Source organism: Sus scrofa, chromosome 1, assembly GCF_000003025.6.
Source record: "Sus scrofa isolate TJ Tabasco breed Duroc chromosome 1, Sscrofa11.1, whole genome shotgun sequence".
Lineage (NCBI taxonomy): Eukaryota > Metazoa > Chordata > Mammalia > Artiodactyla > Suidae > Sus > Sus scrofa.
In genome coordinates this window covers 208,986,840-209,011,392 of record NC_010443.5, presented here as the reverse complement: position 1 = coordinate 209,011,392, position 24,553 = coordinate 208,986,840, and the positions used below count along the sequence as shown (strand labels likewise).

Here is a 24,553-nt window from a genome sequence, read left to right as displayed (position 1 = left end):
ATTGATTACTTCAGGCATAACAGACTAGGATGTCCAAAGAAAGTCATGAATTTATTCCAGAATGAGTTTTCAATGGTCTGGCTAAGGTCAAGTGCCCATCCTTGAGCCTATTACTATGCTTAGAATGAGTGAATACTTTGACAAGATTTGGGGTCTGTGGCTACTTCTAGAGCCATGGGATAGTTTCAACTCTGCCAGAACTTCATGGTGGAAGGTGGTAGTCCAACAGAGGTGCTTTGGGCAGTCAGATAAAATAGTTGTGGGCTATGCTTCAGTTTTATGGTTTTTTAGCTCTTCTTACTTAACAACTTCTTACCAACATCTCACAACATTTTTATTTGTCTTTCACATCCTGTTTACACAGAGAATCAGAAAAAAAAAATGGTATTCAACAAAGTTATTGGTTGTTTCCTAGACCTTAGCTTTTTTTTTTTTTTTTTTTTTTTTTTGGTCTTTTTGTCTTTCCTAGGGCCACACCTGTGGCATATGGAAGTTTCCAGACTAGGGGTCTAATCAGAGCTGTAGCTGCTGCCCTGTGCCACAGCCACAGCAATGCCAGATCTGAGCCATGTCTGTGGCCTATACCACAGCTCATGGCAACCCAGATCCTTAACCCACTGAGCAAGGCCAGGGATTGAACCCAAAACCTCATGGTTCCTAGTTGGATTTGTTAACCACTGAGCCACAACGGGAATTCTGCATTTTTTTTTTCAATTAGCCAATTATTTCCTGCATCTAAATTAGTAAGTTAGCCTTCACACAGTGATGATTGTTCAAACTGTAATTTTGAGGGTTTTTCTGAGAATTTAGGCTCATGACTGGATCTCTCAAGACAGCTGATTTCTTTCAATAATCACAACATAAAATTAAGGACACTGGGGAAAAAAATCTTTACATTTGTATGTGTGTGCATGTGTATTTGCGCATGCATGATTTTCAAAAATTATTGGAGGAGAAATTTAAATATCATCTCTACTTAAAGATAACAACAAGAAGTTCTCAGATTTTATCCTTTATTGTTATTATTCTAATTATTTTTATTAGGAGAGATATTATAGAAGTTATTTCCAGCAGCAAAAATGGAAATAGACAATGAAGTATTTTGTTGAATACAAAAGGCATTTACTAAAGATTTACTGGATACATAAATGAGGTTTCAAGTGATAAAAGTTTACATAAAGATCTGTTTTTTTAAAAAACCACACATTAATGAATGATATGTGGTTATGTATACTACTTGTGAAAATCTGTCATGTAGTAGCAACTACATAATGTAGTAGAGATATGGCAGCAAATTTTCCTTCTACAGTATCTGGCAGAATTTGAGAATGCCACTTAGGGCAGAGCTCTTAGAACATTATGCTTCATGCCATTCCTCAAACTGTGCACATAAAGTACTTTGGGATATAATCAACTCAGGACACAATGAACTGGTAGAAATGGTTATCAATTTGTTGTGCATTCAAAGCCTTTTATTTTTAATTAATTCTGTAATATGCTCCTATATGCAACAGAAGAAGTGTTTTAATACATATCCTAGAGTGTGTGGGAATTAAAAAAAATATGTGTGCAAAATGCAGGAAGAGCATATAAAGTAAAGTGGTATAATTAAATGCCTGGGCTAATACCTCATTCAATTTACTGAGTAGTCACTCAGTAGATAGTAGCTATTATGCCACAGTACAAACACAAAAACAAAAATATACTTAATTTTTCAATATCTCCAAAAAAGAATATTCCATAATTTCCCTTCATATTAAATCTGAGGTTGTCCAATTTTTATTATTTGTAACTTCTCCTATATCTTGGCTTGACATTCCTGATTCTTTATTATTTTTTGTTCCCTTAGGGGGATGACAAGCAGCTGATTCCTGAGTTTAGCGGTAGAACCAACCCATCATGCCTCTGGTGACCATTAACTCCCCTAAGAGTGCTAGAATAAGCATTCTTCCCAAGTATGACTTTTTAATCTTGTTTTCTGAAACGTCTCTCACTTTCTTCATGTGCCTCTTTGAACTATTGCTCAGGAGACCGGGAGAATTTTTTCAGTGCTTCTCTCTAAACTGCCGTCTCCCTGTCCTTTTAACTGGAGATGACCAGTGACTCAGGTCACTCATGATATCCTTACAAAAAAAAAAAAAAATGCAAGAATGAGACAGATGCTGTAGTAGATGCTGGTGTATACTACTGGAGTCCTCCTAATAAGAATGAAGCTTCTGGGAGTGATGGCTAATGTCTCACAGCTAAGAAGTTCCCTAAGCTTTGCTCTCTGCTGAGGAGGGCTGTTAAAATTTAGGCTCCCTCTCCCCAGGGCAGCCCACATCCAACAATTGCTTCAGTGAGATTTCCATTGCCTCAATTTGGGACCTCTATTAAAGACAATCCCCACTTCAGCATTCCCTGTGAGATTGGCTCAAGACTCCGTTGGAACTCTTCATGGTTCAACTTGTTTCTCAGCCCAGTCCTGCTTTCCTGACCTCCCGACAGTTGTTACTATCAAGAGCACTCCTCGATTAACTTCTTGTGTGCAAATCTCCATCTTAGAGTCTATTTCCTAGGTCTCCCAAGTTCCAACAATTGGTGCCCAATGGTGGTCCTTAGAAGCAGATGCTAAATGCAATTTTGGAGCTGGATCTGAATCTTGCAGGCTGGCAATGAGGACCTGACCACTGGTGATAGGTGCAATATTGATAGCTCCTGGGATAGAGTAGCAGGGGAATTTTAAAAATTTTAACCAGTGCTGAACTGGGAGGGTTATTGTGAAAGGAAACACATTGGCTGGGATAAGATCATTGGCATTCAATGGTAGGTATGTGGGGGCAGGGAGAGGTACTTTTTCTTTTTCTTTCTTTCTTTCTTTTTTTTTTTTTAAGTCTGCACCTATAGCATATGAAAGTTCCCAGGATAGAGATCAAATCCGAGCTGGAGCTGCTGGCCTGCAGTGCAGCTTTTGGCAATTCCAGATCTTTAACCCAGTGAGCGAGGCTAGGGATTGAACCTGAATCCTCATGGACACTATGCCAGGTTCTTAATCTGTTGAGCCACAACAGGAACTCCAGACAGGTAATTCTTGTAACAACTAAGAAATTAGATGGTTATTGCTTAGGACAAATCAGTGCATTGGAAAAAGAATGATAAATGCCTGTGACTAGTTAATCACCAATATCAGGCTCAATGTGAAAACCAGAGAACTTTGATAGCATATAAAGAGGCTCTCCTCTCCTATAGTGGGAGGACAGAAAAAGCTGGCATTCATACCCATTTACTTCACTGTCCTTTTTCTGTGAGTTTCCCCAGGAGACCAACTAGAATCCTGGAAGAGCTGGTTTTAGATGGATCCAAGTTTATTATATGAAACTAAGGGACCTAAGGAATGTGAACTATAGCACATACTGTGCTTCACAGACACTCTCAGGATTAAGACTCCCATTTTCCAGCCACCAGGAGCATTTCTGCTAAAGGTTCACAGCTTAGATCCTTCTGAGTCTTGCTCTAAGCTAAAAGGAATGCTTCACCCAAATTTACACCTCTTCCCAGTAACTATTCCATACAGGGGTCAGAAGTTGAGTTTTCTGGCTGCCAACAAATAAGCAAACTAAGAAGAACAAAACAAAACAAAACAAAACATCATTCCCTGTGCTATACTACCAGTAGGTCCATGTTGGTTGTCTACATTATATATAGTAGTGTGTATATGTTAACCCAAAGCTCCTAATTTATACCACCACCTGCCTTTGCTAACCATGAGTTTGTTTTCTTTGCATGTGGGTCTATTTCTCTCTTGTAAATAAGTTCATTTCTATCTTTTTTTTAAGAGTCCACAGATAAGCACTATTGTATGATATCCGTCTTTGTCTGGCTTCCTCCACAAAGTATGATAATCTCTAAATCCACCCATGTTGCTGCAAATGGTATGATTTCATTCTTTTTTAGGGTTGAGTAATATTCCATTGTATATAGGGCCATTAGTTTTTAATGGGTCACATTGCGGTATTTCTCTGTTTGGATGCTGTAAATACAGGCATAAATAAGTAATGAAGATGTACAAGCATAATACAGATGAGAGGTTTTCAAAGTTATTTTAAAGTAATAAAACTCTTTCTTTCCCCCCTCAGAGGTTTTTTTTTTGTTTTTTTTTAGGGTGATGGGAGGAGGCAGAATTCCTATATACAGTGAGGCTGAAAATAGAGTAGTTATAGTTGGGGGATTTCCTTTTCCCTTCTTGGAGACATTTATTATTTGTGAAGCAGAGCCCCCTTCTAATTTCCTTTTTATTCTTTTTACTCTTGCCTTTTGCTCCCTTGTAGTGGGTTTTAGAGCAAATTGGAGGAACTCCATTTCTCCTAAGAGCAGTATATGTTAATCACTCTTCAGAATAACTACTTGAAAAAGATCCTATAGAAGTATTTTAAACACTGGGTAGGGTGTTGAAATTGGTGATTTCAGATTAAAGACCTAAATATAAGGCCATGTACTATAAAACTCATAGAGGAAAACATAGGCAGAATGCTCTTTGACATAAATCACAGTAATATCTTGTTTGATCCACCTCCTAGAATAATGACAATAAAGACATAAATAAACATATAGGGCCTAATAAAAAGCTTTTGCACAGCAAAGGAAACCATTACAAAAATGAAAAGACAACCCGCAGAATGAGAGAAAATCTTTGCAAACAATGCAACAGACAAGGGCCTAATCTCCAAAATATACAAACAACTCATACAACTCAACAATGACAACAAAAAACCCAATTGAAAAAATGGGCCTAAGACCCAAATAAACAATTTTCCTAAGAAGATTTACAGATGGCCAATAGGCACATGAAAAAATGCTCAACATCACTAATTTTTAGAGAAATGAAAATCAAAACTGCAATGAGGTACCACTTGATACAGGTCAGAATGGCCATCATTAACAGTCAACAAATAACAAATGCTAGAGAGGGTGTGGAGAAAGGGTATCCTCTTTCACTGTTGCTGGGAATGTAAATTGTTACAACCACTATGGAAGACAGTATGAAGGTGCCTCAGAAAACTAAATTTAGAACTACCATATGATTCAGCAATCCCACTCCTGGGCATATATCCAGACAAAACTTTCATTGAAAAAGATATATATTCACCTGTATGTTCACTGCAGCACTACTCACAATAGCCAAGACATGGAAACAACCTAAATGTTCATTAACAGATGAAAGGATTAAGAAGATGTGATACATACATATAATGGAATACTACATAGCCATAAAAAGATAAACTAATGCCATTTACAGCAACATGGATGGAACTAGAGATTCTCATACTAAGTGAAGTAAGGCAGAAAGAAAAAGACAAATACCATATGATATCACTTATTTGTGGAATCTAAAACATGGCACAGATGATCCTATCTACCAAACAGAAACAGATTGTGGGCAATGAGAGCAGACCCATGGTTCCCAGAGGGAGGGGAAGGGAGTGGGATGGACAGGCAGTTTGGGGTTTTTAGATGCAAACAGTTATATTTGGAATGGATGGGCAACAGGGCCCTACTGTACTGCTCAGGGAACTGTGTGTGACTGGAGCACTTTGCTGTACAGCAGAAATTGAAGAGACTTTGTAAATCAACTATACTTTGATTATAGAAAAAAAAAAGAAATTGGTGATTTCTCACTTTCTCTAGCCTTTATTTCTGTGCTGTTCGTGGTTCTTTTTGGTCCTGAACTCTACATATCAAATCCTTTCTTAGCATTTTTTTTTTTTTTTGGCAATCTCTTTATGCTTTCAGTATCTTAGAACTAAATTTTTGGTTTTCATTATGTATCCATTTCAACAAATCCAATGCTATACCTCACCAATATGTGACCTATTCTTCTGTTCACTTGAGTTATAAACAGACATCATTAATATACTAGTAGTAGTCACTGATGAAAACGTTCCATCAATTCTGTTAGAGATCATTTTTTAAAATGAGTTTGAGGATGGAGAGGTTAAATGACTTGTCTATCACATAATTAAGTGGCAGAGCTGGGATGGAATAGAGGTGTTTGGGATGGAATAGAGGTGTTTATCCTTCAGTCAATGTTTTCCAGAGTATCATGTTGAGCATTCTAGTGAGTGAATTCAAATTTATTTCACCAAGCATTACTTTCTCCCCCCATTACACAAGTAATATCAAGATGAAAGAAATATTAAGAAAAATAGAATTAATAAAGTTCTAAAACATTTACTATCTTCCTTTTTCTGCATCTTCTCTCTCTACCTTTTCATACACATGGTACTTTTAAGTTATAGTTTTTGCAAGAGGGACCACCTCCTCCCCTTTCTGCCATTTCCTTCTTTTTCTTCTCATCTCTCTCCCCCCTTTATCAGTCTCCTCCCATCTTTGTCATGTTTCTTCCTTTCCTCCTCTTCTTCCTCTCCATCCTTCTCCCCCTCTTCCTCCTCCTTGATCGAAGACTCAGTTGACAGCATGCCATTCAGGCAAGATTATATCGCAGCAAACCTTCCAGATCTCTATTCTTGAACAAAAAGGAGTGTGAGGATCTTTTCAACTTATCAAAATCAGTTTAGAATGAAAATTCTAAGAAATGGGAGGACAAAACTGCATATGGTGTTTGGGGATTTGGGGGAAATAGGAGGAACAGGTGAGTTAATGTCTCCAGAGATTTGGAGGAAGGGAATTACTTCAGATGGGTCAGTTGGCTATAGCCAAGGCCTAAAGACTCTAAGTTCCTAAAATCTCATTTCTATGAGAGTAAAGACAGTTAAAGAGTATAAGAGCGTTAAAACCAAAAGACTATGCCTAGTCTGAATAAAGATGGAGAACAGAAGGGGAGACGTTAGTTCTATATCAGGGAGGACCTAGTACTGTTTCAGTCTTGTTCCATGGGAGGAAACTGCATGTGTATATGAACAAATAGCCAAACATACAATGGACTTGGACATTTGGGATCAGGCTATTAATGGATGAATTCTCCTAAGTGAGCATAACATAAGGGGTTAGCGTTCCATTGAGGAGATTGCTTTGATTAGAAGAGGACTTCAATGGGGCTTTTGTGGTCAGAACTAGAGCAAGGGGAACACAACTATGTCCTGAGTACAGTATTTACCTTCTGCCACCTAGATATCCCATCAGAGTTTCCTTGGTATTTGGCAGTTTTTAATAATTTCTGCCTCAGAAGCTGCACTGGTTCCCAAAGCCTGCATCTTCTCAAGGAGACAATCTGGCTACATGGTCTCCAATAGGCTTTTATCCAAGTATGCCACCATCACACTCTATCCCCTTTCTCTATCAACACTCGCTTATATGGAAACTGACACTGGAAATCTTCCTGACTCCACTTCTCTGGGACATCTTCACATCCTGTGGGCATGGGTGGGTAAGACAATGAACAAAACTTGGAGATCAAGGGCTCTGTGCATTTTGGTGGAAATTTCCCATTATCAAGTGTTATGGGAGAGAAAATATCATCTTGGCTGCTCTGACACTTACTTGAGCAGGAGATATCCCCTCAGCTATTTTCCTTTGGATATGGCCAGAAAAGACTGCATGCAGTAGCCAGTAATCTCCAGCTTGGGTAGCACATGGAGAGTTAACTGAAGGTAGCCAGATTTCAACCATATCTCAGTCACTGGAACACATTTAGGAATTTCTGGTCATATTATGGGGGGGATGTAGTTGAGAACTTGGTTGCTGAGCCTGGACTTTACAACACTACTGGTCAGAGGGATCTGATCAAGTCATGTGAATTGCACCTCAAATCATAAAATGGGACAACTGAGCTAAGCTTGCCATTTACTTCTTCACTTACTTGTGCGTCGTAAACATTTCCCATATTGCTACATGGTTTTGCATATTTGTTTACTGAATGACCTTCATAATTATGATTTGATTGCAGCATAATGATTCCCTTAAGAGGATGAGCCATAATTTGTTAGGCATTCATTGATTGCTGGACATTTAGGTTTTTTCCAATGTTTTGTGATTACGAATAATGTTGCAAAAATAGGCCTATTGCTTTTTTTCTTATGTCAAATCATTTCCTTAGTGTACATTCCCGGGAGTGGGATTATTGAGTCAGAGTGTAAACATTTCAGTTAAATAAATCTAAAGGAAAGAATACATTCTATATACTCAAAAAGATACTGCAAATCTGAAAAATACCAATCAACTGGGTCTGAGTCTTTACCCCATTTGATTTAATTCAAAATGAAGATAAACTTTCCTTTTTTATAGCTTTACCCTATGAATTAGCATCAAACACATTGGCTCTACCACCAGGCTGACCAAACAGACTCTAACTGCAGTCCTGTGAAACAGCACAACAGAAATTATCTCGCCCTTGGGTTCAGGATAACATCCATTTGCATTTTCATTTTCCCAGTAAATAGCTCTTGCCTCCCTAACTACAGCTGTGTGAAACCAACGGCGTCCACTTGGCAGTGAATCACATACCAAAGTGTTACTCAATTATCCAGAAATAAAACTTAAATCATTTCTCCTGGCTGAGTGTAAGGTAATTTTTACTTACCAAAGGGTAAAAATCATGCCTTTTAAGTCAGTTATGGCTTCAAATGCCATTTTTTTTTTTTTCTGATAGGGGAGGATATTTTAGATTCAAAGTCTAAGGTAGACTGACCAGGTTTCCTCTTTCTTATCCCTCTTCTCAAGGTTTTTGGCATTCAGAATGCATTCTTACAGCTTTACCTTAAGGTATATTCCACATTTACCTTGCCATTTCCCCAAGGGAAACATATTTCACAATAGTTACTCTTTGGTGATATTTGTTTCATGTCAACAAAAATGTACTGGGTGTGTATGCAGCAGGGCATATGGAAAGAATATGGGCATGATAGTCATGCCCAGCTTCTAGGTATCTACAATAAATTGAGGTAATTTTTTGAAGTTCCAGAGCCCTCATTTATTAAATGAAAATAATAATACTCCTTTCATAAAGTAATCATGAGGTACATTAATATGAAAAGTGAAAAAGCTTGGTATACAATAAGCACTCAATCAATGCTCATTCTTTTTTTTTTTTTTTAATGGGGTCTGAATGGAATACAAAAGTGAAAAACATGGTTCCAGCTCTCAGAGCCTGTGAAGTGGAAGATATAAACAGACAAATGTCAACAGCTAAGATACCAAACTGTCTGCAAAAAAATACCATGAAAAAGAAACAGAGTTTGAAGGAAAAGATCAAGGAAGAGATGGCTAAGAGATGATCTAGAGATCAGAACTAGAGAGGGTATATAAAACTATGAAAATAAGCATGAATCTGGGATCAGAGTCCTGGGCATCACCAAGCATCCTAACTTCTTTGAAACTAAGTTTCATTTCTTCCGGAAAGGAAGTCAACTAATGAGTTTGAAAACAAATGACATCGTGCATATGAAATCACTTTGTCATTTTAACAACCTTTTTTATTTTAATAATGATAATTCCAAATTTAACTATCTGGAAACACATTATGGAGGTGGTGGGGTATGAAATCCTTCTTACAGAATGGAATGCATGCTAATCACCTATTCAAGAAACTGGCGGGGGAATAGTTTACGATTCAAGGGAAAGAAAATGCACCACAGGGTGAGTAAATGGTTTCAATGGAAATAGTGTGGAGTTGGGACCATCTGGGAAAAACTTTGGATAGACGGTTTGCTAAGCATATATTTGTGTGTTTTATTCTACATCTTGGGAAGCTATTAAAGTTTGTTGACCTGGAAGCAAAACCATGCTCATCTTTCTTATCTCAGAGCTGAGTTTTAGAAAAGCATCCTCACAGGGGTATAGAGGCAGCACCCCCCCCCCTTGTTGAAACAGAATTTATATCACACATCCCAGAATCCACCATTTAATTAGAGAGGTTAGCATACAACATCCTCTGGTAGCTAAATAACAGCCCCCCCCACCATGCCCCACCCCGCGATGTCTACATTCTAATTCCCAGAACTTGTGAATGTGTTACCTCCTATGGGGTAAAAAAAAGGAGAGAGATTTTGCTGGAGTGATTAAGGATCTTGAGATGGGAACAGTGTGCTTGATTATCAGAGGTGGGTCCAATGTAATCAAAGTGTCCATACAAGAAAAAGGCAGGAGTGTCCAAGTCAGAAAGAAGGAAGAAGCCAGAGTGATGTGCTTTGAAGGAAGATGAAGGCAGGGGCTGAGAGTCAAGGAAGGCAGCCTCTAGAAACTGGGAAAGTCAAGGGCATGAATTTTCCCTAGAGCCTCCAGAAGAAATGCAACCCTGCCAACAGCTTGACTTTACGCCTTTTTTTTTTCCTCTTCTTTATTTTTTTTTTTTTTTTTAGGACTGCGCCTACAGTGTATGGAAGTTCCTGGGCTAGGGGTCAAATCAGAGATGCAGCTTGCCGGCCTACACCACAGCCACAGTAACACCAGATCCTTAACCCACTGAGAGAGGACAGACAGGATTCAAAACCACATCCTCAGGGATATGTGTCGGGTTCATAAACCACTGAGCCACAATAGGAACTCTCAACTTAAGGACTTCTGACCTGCAGAAGTGTCAGACAATACCTTGTGTCACTGTAAGCCACTCAGTGTGTGGTAATTTGTTACATCAACAATAGGAAATGAATACGTGTCCACATCCTCCATCTCTGTTGGTTTTGGCCTGTTATTTTCAATCTCTGTCCCCAACCCATCACCCACACCCATTATAAATAAATTAAAATACCACAACTTTTCTCCAGGGATTTCTTTGGGAACACAAGCACATATCATCAAACCAAACATTTGACTATCTGTAAAAAAGATTCAGATTTGACTTAAAAATAAAATCCAAGATCTGTTAGCAAGTAGTATTTTTGCCTCTTTGATTTTTCTCATCAACTTGACAACATTTGGAGTCACAAATGCACTGAATTGTCCATTGCAAAATAGTCTCAGCCTAGGACCACAGGGGCTTCACATACATGGTTAAATTCCAAATATTGCTCTCCAAGTAGGTCCCTTCACTTGTATACAAGCATTCAAGTATACAATTATTCAAGAGACTTTATTTTTTTGCTATTCCACGTTCAACTTGGCCCTTGTATAGACTGGAATTTGGAGGGAAAAAAAATCATTAGCTCTTAAGTACAATTCAAGTAACAAGAAACTGAAAAGGGGAAAAACATACTACAGACTAAGGTGCTTTAAGAACTTACCAGGATTCCTTCATGGCCATTCTTTTGTATTCCTATCCCCTATGACTTCAGCCAAAAAGCATTAAAATGAGTTCCTTATACTGTGCATGGTGTGCAGGTGAGGGTTGTCTGAGCATTAATTTGCTGTTTGATTCGCCCCAGGATTTTCAGGTGTTGCATGAGGGAGTAAAGTACAGAGCGTACCTTAGTTCTTGGTTGTCAGCCATTGGATGGTAGCCATCGTATTATTAAACCGTCCAAGTACGCTGGGTCTCAACCACAAAATTTAATTTTCCCTACTGCAGGGACTAATCAACTACTATAGATTTAAAGTCCTAAAGAGACTGTTTTTATCTGCAAAAAATTTCCCCCTTCAGACTGAAGTGGAGCTAATTTTAGTTTTGTCTATCCTCAGGGTTACAAACATTGATAGAAATTCAGCTTGATGAGAAACAGATAAGAGGTGGAATTTCTATGAATACAATCTGTGACATAAATTAAAGCAAGATGAAAGCTCTTAGGTTCTCGGTAACACCTCAGGAAATAACGTTTGAGGATTCCACTACAGGCAGTCCTCACCCTACTTGTTAACTTAATGTATTTTTATATCCTCAGCTACCAGGGAATGCTACCCTTTCCTTCTTTTGTCCTCATGAGGGTTTCCCCCATCTCTGACCCCTTTCTTTTTCCTTGGCAACTCCTCATCCTCCACTCTCATCCTTACACCCCATCACCATGTACCAGAGCACAGCATTGGTGATAGTGAAGCAGAAAGAGGGAAGAGAAGAAATTCACATACACTGAATACTTGTGATGTTAGTTCAGGGCTTTTTTTTTTTTTTTTGGACCTCTTTTATGATAGGAAATAATACCCCCTAAGCTGTTGGGGGCTACTGGTTTTCAGGTGCCTCTTACTGGTAGCCAAACCCTTCTAATAGATTCTCCAGGCATTTCATAATACAATCAAGATTTTTTTTTTCATGATAAAAAGGAGCTTGTAAATACCCTTAAACTTTCCAACTTTTATCTTTAAGACTATTGAAAATAAATAAGGTCCCCAAAGAAACAAATAAAATTCATACTTTTGACCACCAAAAGAGTGCTACTGAAATTAGGGGTACCACATGGCATCCATTGTTCCTAGGCTGATGCAATCAACATGGAATAATAAAATGAAATGGACTGACTCTTGAGGTGGAAAAACTTTTGATTATGTGGACTACACGATCAGAAGCAGCAAATCCACCTGGCTCTGAGCCAAGTGACAATTGCAGGAAGGGCACTGCATCTCTTTCAAATACTTAAGGATGAGCTCATTGAGACATCAAAGAAATACATTTTAACTATAGCAAAGGATTGATTTGATTGCTTTAGGACACAAATTGTTTGGCATAGCACCAGAGTTTGGGGGTAAATTCCAAGCACTTTTTACAGGTGACCCAAGACTTACAGCTGCTTAACTTATAACCATAGTTCAGGAAACAATTAAGATGTAAGTGCAGGGGTACAGTCAGTATACCCCAGGGATCTCCTGGGAGGTATAGGCTTTGGGGAGGCTGGCTAGCAGACCAATCATAACTTTTGATAATGTCTATTGAAATGTAAAATCAAAGTTCTATACAACCAACTTAACGAACTTTTCAAAGGAATTTGTATTTTGCAATTCTGGACACATCCAGAGAAAACAAACTGGTGTCCTACTTAATGCACATATTTTATAGATTTTTTCCCCCCCTCAGTAGAACAGAAATCTGATTCTGACTGAAGATTGAAATACTTAACAGACTACATTCTCAAGGTTTTTTTTTTTTTTGTTTTGTTTTGTTTTGTTTTTCAGTCTGATTAAGAGTCTTTGCATCTACCTGAAAGGGCAGTGAATTTAACGGTAAGAATCAAAAGTGGCTAATTGGAAGAAGACACATCACTTTACTCCTTTTGTACCTTAATAGGACAACTTTACGAAGTGTCTGTTTACCCCTCCATTTTGCTTCATTCTTAAAGGAAAAAAAAAAAAAAAACCTAGTTCTGTTGTATAGCAAGGGGCTCCTCCTGCAGTCCTAAATAAATCATAGGCAACTGTTTCCCCTCTGCCAGTTATTGATATGGGAGTGGGTAGAAGAGCCAGTTTTGGCTAATGGGATGATATTAGAGGTGGGAAGAAGAAAGGCTTTTTTTCTGCCATCACTCTTCACTCCCCTCTTCTGTTCAGAATGTGGTCCAAAAAACTTTCATGATCAGTCCAGCAGCAATCATCCTGAGCATCAAGGGCGATCTCATCACCTAAGAGAGGATGTTCAGAGCAGAAGCTTGGAAAAAGCCGAGCTCTAAGTCCCAAGAGAACCCAGGAATCATTTCCTCTGGCCTTGTTGTTCTGGAAGTAATAAATGTTCACTATTTTAAGCAACTTTGGTTTGAGTATTTTGTTACATGCAGCAAAAAGCATTCTATTTCAACTGATGTATTTAAATTTGTGTGTGTGTCTGTGTGTACAAAAAGTATTCTAAATGATAAACTTAATAGATTCTTTCATCCAGAGGGTAACACAACACTTCATCATGCAAATCAGGGACTCAAAGAATATTAGAAAATGGATTTGAAAACTTTGAGCCCAAGAACCACAGTGATGACCCAAAGGTGTTTTCCTGCAGGAAATTCTGGGAAAAATTTTAGACTACAGTGATCTTCCCCTTGTAAAAATTAAACCCCCACCCCAGGTAAAGGAACAGTGGAGCTCAAGAACTTTTTAAGATTAGAAAATTATGTTTCACTCTGCTATTTTGAAAGTTAAAAGGAATTGAGAAGTCAGAACTCTTGCAAACATGTAGGATGCATGGAATAACATTCAATTTCGTTTTCTAAAATGGTCTCACTTGCTATTTTTGGAAATCTCTTTGGTAAGTTTCACACCTATGTTCTGGGGAGATGAGACATCTTAATTTTACTCATTAAGATGAGAAATGGTCTCAATTACCTTGTAAACAGAGAAAAAACATTAGAAAGATCACTATGAGTCTCCCAGCGGTAAAATATAATTTCTATCATCTTTAACCATAAGGAATTTTTTTCAGATGATTCCTGAGAAAAGGAGAGGGTGGGAAGTCAGTGGAAAGAGCAGAGAGGAGGGCAGTCAAATGAAATAACGTTCCCTTTAAAGGCTCCAGTTCTGGTGATATAGGTTGTACTACACACATGTTAAATTGATCAAGAGGAGGCAAGACAGTACCCATGACTAAGAAAGAAAGCCATTCTGAAGGGTTCTTTCAAAACGATTGCTGTTGAGGCTTTACAGGAAACATTAGCTTTAAAGGAAAATTGGAAATTGAAGGAAGTTCCTACCAAACAAAACAATTATAAGTATTCTTAATTGCCTGGAAATGATTTGTCATGCAAAATTGGACCATGCATGATACTTTACAGAAATGGTTTAGAGGCACCAATGTTGTAATGCAGCTTATTTTCTTTGCACATAGTGTTCTGATAACACATTCAAGGCCAGAGAGCTGACTTTCACTTTTATCTCTCCTCCCCTTCCTTCTCCACAACCTCTGATAGCTTTTTGAGGCTGGGGAGGAACTGAGGGAGGAAGAGCAGGCATGAAATAAGTGCAAGAGTTAGTGACTGCTACGCAGTGTATTTTATTATTTCAGGAATTCATTCAAAGCTGGGCTGCAATTACATTTAAAACAGGAGAATAATGGGCTATTGACATGTATATGGTTTTAGAAATATAAGGCCTCATTTTCTCAGCTGGAATTTCCCCTACAATGTGCATTTGCATTACATTAGAGATGCTCTTTTGGAAAAAGAGGATCACAGGCATTCAGACATTTTGACATTATCTGGGTCAGAGGCAAGGTTTAAAAGCAATAGCCCTATGAGTACCAAAGCTCTCTTTTGGGCAGGCATTGCAATGCATTAGAGGAGGCAAGCCCGGAGTGTCTCCCTACATTGGCCATGTTTTATGACATACCTGCCTAACCCAGACATTAATCTACTGAAGATGAATTGGCCTGGTCATGGGCCTCTGCTAACCTTCAACGGCATGTACATTACCTAAATTGAAATCTGCACTTTTTCATGCCATGTGTAGTTTGATGTGATGGTCCAAGGAATGCAGGGTGCATTAGAATTGGTTTTTATACAGAGAGAATCTCTCCTCCTCTTTACCTTTCAGCAAAGCAGCTGCAGGCTTTCCTTCTCACTTGACAATGGAGGCATTATTCTCTACAGCTTTGCCCAAGAGCAGCGACCCCAGCCAGCTCAAAATTGCACGGCACTGGTCAGGTATGTAAGCAACTCGGCACTTTTCCTGTTCCCAGAAGTGCCAAAGACATAATGAAAAAGGAATGCAGAAGTTTTCACCTGTTGTAATTGTCTAATAAAACTCTGCACAATGAATTCTTTGTCATCTTCCAAGAAGAGGTCAGTTGTAGGAGTCAGTCATTATATGAGCCCTTTCCATGAATAGAAAGACCTGCATAATTGGTGTGATAGTACAAGTAAAATCTCACTGAAGTTGCACAAGATGTTGATCATTTTCTAATCCCTCATGTCCCAGTTTCCCAGACATGACATTCTTTGTTTACCCGGCACTGAGGTTTCTTTCCTGAATGGGTAAGGGAACAAGACTTATGCTGGCCCTCCATAATTACTGGAATAAAGTAGGGAAAGCTAGGAAACAGTGAATTCTTGTGAAGTTGTTCCTAAATTTTCTGTATTCTTTTGCAGGTTAAAATGGAAAGAGTAAAGGGACACCCTGTGGGTCAAGAGCAAAGGCATTCTGGATGTACAACCTGGGTTCAAATCATACTCCTCCATCTATTACAGAGGTGTGACCTTTGAGCCTAACTTCCTTGCAGGCAAATTGGTGATGCGATGAGGATTTTGTAATCATTTATTCATTGAACAAGTACTTATGAAACATTTCCAAGTACCAAGCGCCATGAGTGTCTGCAGCAATTGGGGATAGAGGACTATGTCTCGCTTTCACGGAGACCATCATGATTGATCCAGGGAAAACATTTAGCATACGGTGCTTGGCACATAGTAAACACACCATAAATTTGCTATTATCCTCATAATGACTGTCATAAAAGTATGCACAGTCACATTTCTACTCTTCCTACTGAAGGTATTCCATGCTGTCATTTAAAAGTGCAAGAGAAGGCTTCATTTAATCAATAGTATGAAACCCCCCCAAAAAAAGCTTAGTTTGAAACTTTGACTAGTCACTTTCTCAGTACAGATACTTTTGTAAAACCACCAATTCTGTTTTGACCATCCAAGATGACCAAGAACTTTGGGTGTTTTCATATTAAGCTTATTGACAGGCAACTATGGGCCAAGCACTCTTGCATTGGAAGAGTCTGGAAAGATAGGTTTTTAACTCTTTCCTGTTATTGAAATCATTTTTGTTATCCATAATATGCACAGTACAACTTCAAAGAAGTTACCTTATTCCTAGGAATAAACACTCCCAATGTTTTGATCTGTGAAAAACCTATTCAATAATAGTGATCAAAAGTTCCAGTGCTGACATTTAAGCTGGAATTTTAATTACCATTAACCCTCGTACCATAGAACTGAGCTCATTTGTTGACCAAAGACTCTTAAAACAAGAATGACATTGTCTGGCAGGTTCCCATGGAAGTGGGTTGCAGATGATTGTGACATAAATAAGGAGTCTCTGGCAAATGGATGCCAAAGAACTGAAGGGAAGAGGGTTGATGTAGCTGAACATGACAGCTGTACACCTGCTGGAGTTGTACCTGGCATAAGCCAATAGCATTTGGCTATTGGAATAAAGTAGGGAAAGCTAGGAAACAGTGAATTCTTGTGAAGTTGTTCCTAAATTTTCTGTATTCTTTTGCAGGTTAAATGGAAGAGTAAAGGACACCTGTGGTCAAGCAAGGCATTCTGATGTACACCTGGTTCAATCATACTCCTCCATCTATTACAGAGGTGTGACCTAGGCAATAAGTTTGCATGGTGAGTAATGGTGCACACCTACCAATTTAGAAAATTAGAGAGAGTTTCCGTTCCAGGGAATTGGCTCCAAAGTGTGTGTGGAGATCTGGAGCCTCTTTGAATAATCCAGTCTCTCCACAAAGTAATTCCTTAGACTTTGTCTCACTGGCATTAGGAATGATTTGCAGAGAGTACCAAAAATTTAGAAACAGACACCACTCTACAAGATTTTGATGCTTGAAGATGATGCTACAAAGGAAGAGCTCTGCAGAGAACATGGTGAAACACTGTAAACCTCTACCAGAAAGTAACCCAAAGACGTCCTTGCACTGTTTTGTTCAATGTGATTTATTTCCTGGACATGGAGATAAATGGGCATTAAGCAAGGTCTCAGATTTGACAAAACTAATGACTACATCATTCATGAAATGTTTTTAGAAGTACTGATAACAGCAAGTACTGGTAAAAACAAGCCCAAATTTAGACTGAATTTCAAATTTAAATGTAGTTTTCTGTTGATATTGTTCCCCCTGAAATGAGGAAGGTCTTTGTCTGTTTTCCTTTTACCCTGCTTTGTTGCTTCTGGGAGTTTCCTTGGGATAAATATTTTTAAAGACCATCCAAATATATGAGGCATCCTCACAGAAGTGAAACAGTGAATTGGATCCAGCAAAACCTGTGCTTTTGCTTCTAATGGAGATTAGAATAGAACCCTCACTCCACATCACTCGAATTTTTAATTTTTAATCCCGGGATCTTAACTAGTGTACAGAAGAAGAAGCAAAGAAGAAAAAAGTTTCTTTCCTCATGTGCTGAGATAGTTTTTTGTTCACATTTCCTCCAGCATTGAGGCACAGAAGATACAGAGGGAGAGACATAATTTTCTAATTAAGTCAGGGTACAGAGACAGCACCATATTTCTCTGACTGCTCAGACTCCAGTGTATCAGCCAGGATACACTGAATTATGCTATGACAACAAAAATCCAAAGATCCCATGGGCTTAAAATATGAAGTTCATTTCTAGTTTACACTACATTCAACTTGGCTTAGTAGGAGCTCGGCTCACTCAGTCATTGGAAGATGTATTGACATGCAACACATGCCTCCAACCTCTCTGTAATAGAGGAGATGGAGAACACAGAAATGTGAACACTGGCTCTTCGGTGCTTCTACTTAATGTGGATATGTGTTGTGTTTGCTACTACATCATTGGCCAAGTAAATTGCATATCCAAGCCTGATTTGCAGGGAACAGGAAGTATGATTCTCACACATACCCAGAATTGCTATCTATAGGAATGTCATAATCTACAGTAGGATTAAGAATCTTGCTCATCACATTAATCCCTCAGTTAGGCCACTGTTTCTTGCACCTGGGGGCAAATTTGCCCCTCTTCTTCCCTCAGAAGACACTTGGTAGCATCCAGAGACAGTTTGGATTGTCACATTAGGGAGCATGATACTGTCATCTCACAATTATAGGCTAGGAATGCTCCTAAATATCTTACAGCACACAGGACAGCCCCCATGACAAAGGATTATCTGGCTCAAAATGTCAATAATGCTGAGATTGAAAAAACTTGCATTATATTAGTGTTTTTTCCTAATCCAATGGACTTCAGATAGTTCATGATGAAACACAAATCAAGACATATTATAAAGCTATAGTAACTGAAACAGTGTGGTACTGATGAAGGAACAGACAAAGAAATCAAGGGAGGAGAAAAGAGAGTGAATGTGGTAAATGAGAAAAGTGACAATTACAAATGATAGAGAATGATTGTTAGGGTAATTGTCTATCTGTGTGGAAAAAAAATAAAGTTGTATCTTTTCCTCCTATCGTATGCAAAGATAAATTCCAGATGGATTAAAAATGGAAAAGTAAAAGCAAGACTGTCATTTTATTAGAAGAAAATATAAGCATGTTTTTAGGACCAAAGGGATAAAAAAGGTCTTCTTAAAACAAACAAACAACAAAAAAGCCTTTAAAATATGCATAATTATGATTATATCAAAATTATATGATGAGCAAGAAACTGGGAAACACTCCTGCAAATATTTATATAGTACACAACTAAGATAAAGGCGAATCATCTAAAATATGTAAGGAAAATTATCAAATATAAAAACAAAACAGGAAAAACACAAAATAAGTCTGGATCATCTAGTGGTTGTCAAAATAAAGGAGTGTTCAAAAAGCACATGATGATGGCATGTTAAAGAGACAGAGGAACCAACCTAAAAGAGCTCCCATTGGCAAAGCTGGAAAATTTGAGTAATAAAATAAATGACATAGTCCTGGATTATAACCCAAAGTATAAAATAAATACATAGGAGTTCATACTGATACAGATAAATGATGGAATAAATAAATAAATAGGAGAAAAGATACATACCTTCCCTCCAAACACTTTTTGTAGGTGGTATCCCCTGCCTTCCAAGGAGGTAGAGCTTAACTAGGCCCTCCCCAACCCTTGAATGTGGGCTGGACTTAGTGAATTTCTTCAAAAGTGTCAAATATGTAAAGTGGAAAATGATACAACTTTACAGTAGAAAACCCTGCAAATACTAGCTTGATCATACACACAGTATGTCAAATTAAAAAAAAACAAAAAGAAGAAGAAGGTTTGCAAGGATCCATGCTAGCAGTACAAATTGTGGCTACTTTGGTTAGCAGAAAAAATGGAAAACGTGATATACGGATATCTGGAGAGAAGACAGGAATGGTACTTTGAAAATAATATACTTTAATTTCTTATATAATTAAAAAGCAGTTTAAAATTGATAACCATCTTGGATGTTAATGAAAATCAGTTCTTTTAATCTTAGTCTCAGAAATTCAGTAGGTCTGGGTTGAGGGCTAGAAATAAGAATTTTTAACAAATGCTCCAGATAATTCTAATGTGGTAGGCACATGAAGCACTGCATTTGAGAAACCAGAAGGGAGTAAGTTAGTTTTCAAGTTGTGTTTCATATAGTATTTACATTTCTTAGCTGGATAGGATTAATTTCAAAGATTCCCACAACCAATATTAGGATTTGAAAGGAAGCAAGTTCTGATTCAAATATGTCATAAGAGAAAAAAACTAAGGAAAATCAGAGGTCCAATATCATCTTTTTTTGTATAAAGATGATGTTGGAGGATATGGCTTCTATCTGTGGACAAGGAACCATCACAACATTAAATTACAGAATTACAGAATTAAATAGACTCACCCACCAGTCATACTGGGCAGGTCTCTGCTCTTACCTCAAAGAACATACACTGTCTCCAACCAGCTTCATCTTCATGAGTAAGAGAAAAGAGCTACCCAGAATATTCTAGAATATATCAAAGAGAATTCATTTCTACTTTCATAAAAAGAAGGGGGTGAGGGGCCATAGAGAGGCCAAAGATATCCTAGTGGAGCTCTTTCCACATGGAAACAAACTTAGAGTAGGGAAGGACTAAACCTTTAACAACATAGGATGATATAAGAAAAAACAATGGAGTTCTTCAAAGAAGGTGCTCCCTGCTGCATATGGAAGTTCCCAGACTAGATGTCAAATCAGAGCTGCAGGTGCCAGCCTACACCATAGCCACAGCCACAGTAATGTGGGATCTGAGCCATGTCTGTGACCTACACCACAACTCATAGTAATGTTGGATCCTTAACCCACTGAGTGGGGCCAGGGATCGAACCCACATCCTCATGGATACTAGTTGGGTTTGTAACCTGCTGAGCCATAACCGGAAATCCAGATGCTTCACTTTTTCATTTTATTTCCTCTATAGGTTATTAAAATTGAATTCCCAACTTTAATACATGAGAGATTACTGAAATAATCACTTGCTCTTGGAACTGTAACCTTGTATGGTTCTCCCGCCCCCGCCACACACACACACACACACGTGCTTTGGGCTTAACTACAAATATTTTAGTTAATGCAATTTGAAAGTGGGACCGAAGTGCATTTTCCTTTTTTTTTTTTTTTTTTTTTTTTTTTTGCCTTTTTGCCATTTTTTGGGCCACTCCTGTGGCATATGGAGGTTCCCAGACTAGGGATCAAATCGGAGCTATAGCCGCTGGCCTACACCAGAGCCACAGAAACATGGGATCTGAGCCTTGTCTGCAACCTACACCACAGCTCACGGCAACGCTGGATCCTTAACCCACTGAGCAAGGCCAGGGATCGAACCCGCAACCTCACAGTTCCTAGTCAGATTCATTAACCACTGAGCCAAGACGAGAACTCCTGAAGTGCATTTTCATACTGGGTTTTGGAAGCCCTGCCAGTGCCACCATATGAATAGGTCTGGGCTAGCCCTTGGGATGATCAGTGTCAGAGAGCCAAGATACCACCCTGTTCCAGCTGACACATCACACCATAACCACCAGACATGTGAGTAAGTTCACCTAACACCAGCCAGCCCCTGATGACCTGCCAAATGACCACAGACACATGAGCAAACCCAGATGAGGTCAGGAGTCTGGCCTGAACTAGAAAAAGACCCACCCATTAGAACTGTCAACTAATAAAATGGTTAAGCCACTGATTTTTGAAGTGGTTCTGCAACAAAAGCTATGTGAGGCTCTATATAGCATGAAGTATGTAGTCAACTGATATCCCATAATTTTCCTTTTCTACTTAGTGTGAAAATTCTGAAACATCCTAATACTGAAATTTTAAATACCGTTTTAAGAACCTTATGAGGTAAATGTTGATAAAATTCAAGGCTCAATCATTTTAATTCTGTAGGTTATGTTTTTGTATTGTCCTCCTGATATTCATATATAAACTATCTGACCATTCTTTAGTTGGGTAGAACTTTGACATGAGACCTCAGTGTGACTAGGTTAATGGCTATGCAGTCAACTTGTATCATAACATGACCTAAATATTTGCATCTTCATTACTTTGGGCACTTCTGTTCTCAGGACCAGGCTTTTAGACAATACTGAGAAATATGCTGAGTTCCAGTATAATCCCAAGAATGAAACTGTAATTCTTTCCTGAATGATGGTTTAAAGAGTTCTTAGCAACTTTGGTAGTTGCCGACATGCTTTTATCAAATACCAGTTTGAACTGTTTATTGGTGGGAACTCCTTGAATAGTCACATACAACAAATTGTTTACATCAGTTCCATTTGAAAGAGGTAAATATGATTTGTTTCCTCTGTGGATACTCCACTTCAAAGGGTCCATTAAATTGGAACAGTCATCTGAAACAGATCTTTAAGGAGTGAATTCAGATACTATCTGCCAGGAAGAATCACCCATGGTCTTCCAATTCATAGGTAGCTAAAAACCCAAAACCTTTCTCTATAGAAAGCTTCCCATTGGAAGCTCAGTGACTTCTCAAACATGGTGCTGGGCACCAAGCATTCAACACCAACACCAACAGTCCCATCATCTATTCCTTCTTGGCTCTTCTCCATAATTTATCCATGCTATTTTGGAGATCTCTGGATGAATGCCTTAAAGATTGGCTAATGCATAACCCTGGCTGCAATCAAAGTTATTTTAAGAAAATTTGCTATGTGGAAAAGCATCCAGAAGGATAAGGTTGACGCATTTGAAATCTTTCATTAGTTTTAAGATGTTAACCTACTTCATAATAAATCTCCACAGCTAAACAGAAATAAATAGCTTTGCCAAAATCAGTTTTATGAAATAATGTGCTTTGGTACATGCTAAAGTATCATAAACAAGAACTACAACAAAAACCCCTTAAACATCTGCACCTATTTAAAGCTACTTTTTTGCACTGGCATGAGTGTAATTCTCTCAACAGATCTTCTTATTGCTTAAAAATTAAGGGCAGTGGCATCCATTCTGTTTACTTGTAGCAGCATGATTGTCATTTAAGGAATACGTTTGATTCTTTCACATTTACATTCCTATGAGCAAAGCAAACTGAAACCAGAAGATGCTTATTATGCACAAATATAACCATACATGCTCCCATCAGGAAACAAAACCGAATCTCTTGTAACCAATGCAAAATGCTAATTAGGGCTATTATAGCACCTTACGTGAAATTTTGGCTTAAGGGGTGATGGAGGTTTAAAGTGTACTTTGTGGAAGAAGTGGTTCTGAATTTTCATGATTTGTCCTCCCTGCCTACCGTCTGAGAGAGTTAAATCATCTAGCTGGTAACTAGAAAAATCAGACATTTTAAATCAATTTCATTTATTGTTAGTTTAGATTTCTGCAAGACCTTTAAAGTTAGAATGCAGTAGTTACCTCTGCCATAGAGGTAAGAGGTGGAGGGGAGAACAGACCCCTGCAAAAGTACACAAGAGAGCTTTCTGCAAGGAAAGAAAGATTTCTATATTTTAACTGGGGAAGTTACTTGGGTGTGTGTGCATTGTCAAAATCCTACCAAACTATACATTTAAGATATGGACCTTGTATTTTAAAAACAGAAAACAATGAGGATGAAGGACCCATTAAGTATGGCCATATAGGCTATGGCAAAGGATTCTGATATCACTGTCTGTGAGATGCAAATTCATTGGATGTTTTTCAGCAAGGAAAGACTGGATCTCACTTACGTTTTTAAGAAGCGGACTCCTTCTGTGATGTGGCTGATGTGGTGTATGCAGGCAAAACCTGAAGTAAGGAAGCCATCCAGGGTGCTATTGCAATAGTCCAGGAATGACCCAGTGTTGGCTTGATGGAGATGGTTGCAGTGGAAGTTGTGAGAAGTGATGGGACTTCAGTCCTGACCGTGGGCTGCACTGCTCAGATATCTTGTCCACTGTGGGAAGGCTTTATACCCCAGTTGCTGGGGAGGTTCGATTGCCAGCACTCAGCTGTCAGCCATCTTTGGGAAAGGAATCTTCTAAAGAGCCACCTGCTCCTTTCCTGGGGCAGCCCAAACACAATGATGGCTAATACAGGGGTATAAAAACCTGGCTCTCTGGATCCAAGGCAGGGCTCTGAAGGACTGTTCCAGCATTAGAGTTCCCTGCAGGATTGGAAACTTTTCTCTCTGCTCATCCTGCTTCTGTTTCTTTCCCCACATGGGTGTTGATCCTATAAGCACTTTCTAACAAATGATCACTGCTGTTTCAGAATCTGCTTCCTGGAGAAGCCAACTTGTGATGCTTTGCAGTGGAAATTGACTTCATTTTTCTTCCACCTAAAGTTGAAAGGTACATTTCAGGTATCTCATTCTCTCCTCTAGTGACACATGGTGAGTCCTAATGGTCTGGAAATACCAGGCAATGGTGAGTCTCTTCCAGCCACTGCTCTTCAACTGGCTGTGGGATGTAGTCACTCAACTTCTCTGGTTCTCAGTTCTATCTTCTAGAAAATTAAGAAGGCATTTAATCAAATGAGATAGTGTGGAAAAAAAAAACAACTTCGCAGCTCTGTTATGAAGTTCATTAGAAATATTTCAAGTAACTGAAAATCAGCTTGTTATTTTGTTAATGTTACTAAGATCTTATCTTACCCTGATCCA

General features: G+C 38.5%; 1 long non-coding RNA gene across 1 annotated transcript in view; it reads right to left on the bottom strand.

The window, feature by feature from the left end:
- Nucleotides 1–24,553, bottom strand: part of LOC106509171 — a 258,892-nt gene that overhangs the window by 162,327 nt on the left and 72,012 nt on the right. The window contains exon 2 of the long non-coding RNA XR_001306469.2: nt 23,640–24,396. This is a non-coding gene — a long non-coding RNA (uncharacterized LOC106509171). The remainder of the gene's footprint in view (nt 1–23,639; nt 24,397–24,553) is intronic.